Source organism: Tasmannia lanceolata, unplaced genomic scaffold (genome assembly GCF_043159265.1).
Source record: "Tasmannia lanceolata isolate RefF3 unplaced genomic scaffold, GAP_Taslan_0.1 ptg000020l, whole genome shotgun sequence".
NCBI classification, from domain to species: Eukaryota; Viridiplantae; Streptophyta; class Magnoliopsida; order Canellales; family Winteraceae; genus Tasmannia; species Tasmannia lanceolata.
Genome location: NW_027518697.1, coordinates 34,020,183 through 34,025,508, shown reverse-complemented (window position 1 = coordinate 34,025,508; position 5,326 = coordinate 34,020,183).

The window sequence follows — 5,326 nt, the reverse complement described above, 5'->3', positions numbered from 1 at the left end:
CAGGCCCAGTGAGGATGAGGCCAGCTCCACAGCCGTTTTTATTTGAAGATCCGTCGACATATACTTCCCAAGTCGGTGTGCTGGTTATGGAGTCCTGTCCGGCTGAAGGTGGCCTAATTTCTGTCCGAATTTCCTCTGTCATACGCTCTTCAGGGACTACTTTCTCTATAACTGGGAGCTGCAATGCTTCAGGGTCGACGACCTGCTGGGGGATAGTGCACTCGGCTACAAAGTCTGCCAGTACTTGGGCCTTGATAGCTGGCCTGGGTGCGTACTGAATATCGAACTCGCTTAGCTCTACAGCCCATTTCACAAGTCGCCCGGAGATATCTGGTCGATGGAGAACTTGTCGAAGTGGCTGATCAGTCAAGACCTTTACAGTGTGAGCTTGGAAGTACGGCCTTAACTTCCTGGCGGCCATTACCAGCGCGTAAGCCAATTTCTCGACCCGCTGGTACCTTGTTTCTGCGTCGTGAAGAACCTTGCTAACATAATAAATAGGTTTTTGCTGGCGGTGCTCTTCACGGACGAGTACAACTGCCAGAGCCGTGGAGCTGATGGAGAGATACAAAAATAGCTCCTCGCCCGGCTCCGGCTTTGTTAATAATGGCGGAGAGGACAAATATCTTTTCAGCTCTTCGAATGCGATCTGGCATTCTTCCGTCCAGGGCGCGGTCTTGAGTCCCTTGACCGCGCTGAAAAAGGGGAGGCACCTTTCCGCTGATTTGGAGATAAATGGACCCAACGCCGCTATCATTCCCGTGAGCCGCTGGACTTCCCTGATGGTTTTTGGGGCAGTAAGCTCCATCACGGCTCTGATCTTTTCTGGATTTGCTTCTATCCCTCGCTGGCTCACCATGAATCCTAAGAACTTCCCCGAGCTGACACCAAATGTGCACTTGGTGGGGTTAAGTTTCATGTTGTGCTTCTTCAGGACCTGGAATGTTTCTCTGAGATCAGACGCATGATCCTGCGCACTCCGACTTTTGACCAGCATATCGTCTACATAGACTTCCATGTTACGGCCGATCTGGTTCTGAAAAAGTCTGTTCACAAGCCTTTGGTAAGTGGCCCCGGCATTTTTGAGGCCGAAGGGCATAACTCGGTAGTAGTAAGTCCCTTGATCTGTGACGAAGGAGGTCTTTGGTATATCCGACTCGTACATCCTGATCTGATTGTATCCGGAGAAGGCGTCCATGAAGCTCAACAGTTCATGACCCGCTGTGGCGTCAATGAGTTGGTTGATCTTCGGGAGTGGATAGCTGTCCTTAGGACAAGCCTTATTCAGATCGGTGAAGTCGACGCAGGTCCTCCATTTCCCATTAGTCTTCTTGACCAGGACTACGTTTGCCAACCAGTCCGGGTATCGAATCTCGCGAATGAAGTCAGCCTTCAGAAGCCTCTCCACTTCTTCTTTTATTGCCTGCCGCCTTTCGAAGGCGAAATGTCGTCTCTTCTGCTTCACCGGTCTGCAGGTTGAATCAACACCGAGCCTGTGTGTGCTGATCTCTGGATCAATGCCGGGCATATCGGCGGGAACCCATGCAAAGACATCTGCATTGTCCTGGAGAAAATTGGTGAGCTGGTGCTGAATGTCGGTGCTGAGGGAGGAACCGATCAGAGCGACTTTCTCACTGTCCTCTGGGCACAGTGGGATGGAGAGGAGGTCTTCAGCAGGTTGAGTCCCTCTGAGCTCGTCCCTTACATCGAGCAGTTCAATTGGCAGTGACTCCACTGCATTTTTGCCTTTCAGTGCCGTTGCGTAGCACTCTCTGGATTGAGGCTGATCTCCTCGAACTTCCCCCACACCATTGGGGGTTGTGAACTTCATTTTTTGGTGGTAGGCCGAGGCTACTGCACGGATGAGGTTCTGGCCAGGCCGTCCCAAGATAGCATTATAGACCGAAGTGGCCCTTACTACTAGAAAGTTGACCATGGCGAAAGCTTGACAAGGTGGATCTCCGACAAGAACAGGGAGCTCGATCTGCCCCACCACTTTCACGACCTCTCCGGAGAAGCCAAATAAATCTGAGTTTGCCGGCTTCAGACGGTCGTCGCCTATCATCATTTTCTCAAAGGCGTGGTAGTATAGAATGTCCGCCAAACTCCCATTGTCTACGAGGATTTTCTTCACCTCCCAGTTGGCGACGAGCATGGTTAAAACCAGTGCATCGTCGTGGGGCAGGATAAGATTATCCAGATCTGCATCTGAGAAGGAGATCTCATTCTCCGTTCTCGTCTTTTTGCTGGTTGTGTGCACGGCGTTAACTCGCCGTGCATATGCTTTGCGGGCGGTAGAAGAGGTGCCCCCAGCTGCAGGCCCACCCATAATTGTACCGATGACCCCCCTTGGCTGAGGTTGGGGTGCCTCAGGCTGCGCATTGCCCAGCTGAGGGGTTTTGTCCCGAGCAGGGGGCTGCTGTGATCTTCGAGGGCTGCGGCCCTGGGGGCTCTTTCCTCTGCGCTCTTGGTTGCGGCGGTCAGTTCGGATATACTTTTTCAAATAGCCCCGGCTGATGAGTTGTTCAATTTCCTGCTTGAGTTGCCAACAATCATCTGTGTCGTGGCCGTGGTCCTTGTGGAACCGGCAGTACTTTGAGGGATCTCTCATGTTTCCCTTGGAGATCATTCTAGCAGGCCACTTCACGAACTCTTCTTCGCTGATCGCCGCCAGTATGTGCTTTCTGGAGGTGTTGAGAGGCGTGAAGTTTTCTTCTCTTCTCTGAGGAGGCGGAGACTTCTCTCTCCTGGGAGGTTTATCCTCCCTGCACTGCTTAGGGAGATTCTTCTCTTCAGAGGTTATCCTCCGATTTGAATTAAGAGCTGCCAGTGTTTCTTCCACCGTTATGTACTCTTCTGCTCCGGCCATAAGATCCTCTAGTGAGTGCGGATTTTGTCGAGCCACCGCTCGACGGAATTCATTAGACCTGGCGCCTGCGAGGAGCGCATTCATTGCTGCTGAGGGATCTAGATTTGGCACTTGAAGTGCCTCCCTGTTGAATCGGCGGACGAACACCTTCAGAGGCTCGTTGTCGTCCTGTCGCAAGGCCATCAGGGAAGCGGTTGTTTTCCTTGGCCTGCGGCTGCTCATGAAGTGGCGGACAAGATCCTCTCCAAAATCATCAAAATTGTTGATGGAGTTCGGTTTGATCCTGGAATACCAGTCTCTTGCCGCGCCAGTCAGCGTCGTTGGAAACGCTCTGCAAAGAAAGCCATCGGAAGCTCCGTGGAGGAGCATAATTGTTCTGAACGTTTCCAAGTGGTCCACGGGGTCTGTAGTGCCGTCATACTGAGGGACGGCGGGCATTTTAAACCCTCTGGGTGCTGGGGCACCCAGAACATCATCAGTGAATGGCGTCCTGCTTGAGAACGCCCTGGAGACTGGCCGGCTCTGGTCCTTCGCCAATTCCTCTATCCGATGATCCATCTCCTCCATTCTTTGTAGCAGTGGATCCGTCCTATGGTCCAAGGACCTGATCCTTTCCACAGACTGGCTCGCCGCGGAGCCGGATTGGCTCTCCCGACTCATACGACGAGGTCGAGGTTTTGCTGGTGGCGCACGATCTTGATGAGCTCGACGCCTCTGTGCGGAGGGGGACCGCGACCTTTCACGGTGATGAGGCTCTGTTTGGGCATGCCTCGTCGTGGGGTGAGGGACTTGTCTGGTGGAATGATGAGTTCGGCCCTCACCGGTGTGATGACTCTCCCCTGTGGACGTCTGGCCTTCCTTGGACAGATCGCGGAGCCTCTGGGGGAGGTTGAGGGGGTACTTGAAGTAGTTGCTGGTACTGCCCAACGAGGGCTGTCATCTGCTGAAATAGAGCTTGAACCTGCTCCGGGGTGGGCAAGGGATTCAGATGTTCTGAGCGAGCCGGGCTCTGATCTGCTGTAGCAGAAGCTGCTACTACTAGTGATGCAATTCACTCGCTCCGGGTCCTGCGGGGTAGCGCGGTTTGGGTAGTCCGCGCCCGCGCAGTAGGCATCCGCGTACTCTTGCGTCCTGCCATTTTTGTGAGTGGGGTGTAAAGACAGCTTTTAGTTCTGGGGTCCCACGGATGGCGCCAATCTGTTAGACCTAAAATCGGTAACAGGTACAGCAGTGATGTAAGAGCTGAGCTGGATGACTAGGGGAGCTGAGTCCTGAAGGACCGGAGTGAACGAGGAGTGAGGTGGTCGAGAAAGAGTCCTGCTATGAGGGCTGAGTCCTGCACAAGGCAAGCGAGGTCAGAAGACCAGACCGGGTTTTACTCCGGACAGGCCCTTCGACACTCAAGTCAGTATGAGCAGGAGTGAAGGGGAGATGTCTAAGAGTTTAGGGAGAGAAGGGATTTTTCGCATTACTCATTGGTCTGAGCTTTGATCCTGTATTTATAGGAAAATCTGGTGAGGTGTCCTGGACAGGTGTCCAGGACAGGTGGCGGCCTGTTAGAGGCTGCAGCTCACCTACTCTGGGACAGGTGTCGGCCTGTGAGAGGCTGCAGCTTACCTACTCTGGGACAGGTGGCGGCCTGTGAGAGGCTGCAGCTCACCTACTCTGGGACAGGTGGCGGCCTGTGAGAGGCTGGTGTTTTCACACCCCATCACATACCTACTTCCCTGCTGGACTCATTATACCTGGTAAAGTGACTCTGTGTAGTCCTCTATTTTATATACCGTATCTCCCAGGCCTGTTCATTTTGGATTGAGTCCAAAACTGATTATTGGACTCAAAATTAAGGCCCTGTTCGTTTCAGAATGTGACAACCGATGGTGAGGACCCCAACCGATTATAGCCCTCACCATCGATTGTCACAATCTAAAACGAACAGGGACTAAGCGTAGTTTCCAGCCAATGTAATCAATTTTTTACACAAAATCTAAAGTAAAATGATACCATTTTCCCTTTGCTAAAAAAATTTAATCAGATTTAGTTGCCATGGACTGTTCATTCTACTTTCCTAGTCTCCTAGGAATTTTCAAAATAATGGCTGCAGAACTAACTTGTAGATTAGTGGTATAGGTGGTCAATAGGGGGGAGACAAATATTTGATTTACCTAGAGTTTTAGGGGTACAACTTGGGCCGGGTTAAGTCTAGGGCAACCCGAGATAGCATTCCCTCAACCCTAACCCGAGCCTCGGGTCAAGGAAGGTCAACCCTAACCCAACCCGCCTGTAAATCTCTCAACCATCTAACCTGAAATCGGGTTGGGTTGAGTCTTGGGCCACACAAAAAGTCCAAGAAAAAAACATAACCGAAAGAAAATCAAGATAAAAAATAGATGATGGAGGTTGGGTTCAATCACTTCGGGTTGCCAGGGCCTCAACCCCAAATTAAATTAGGTTGGC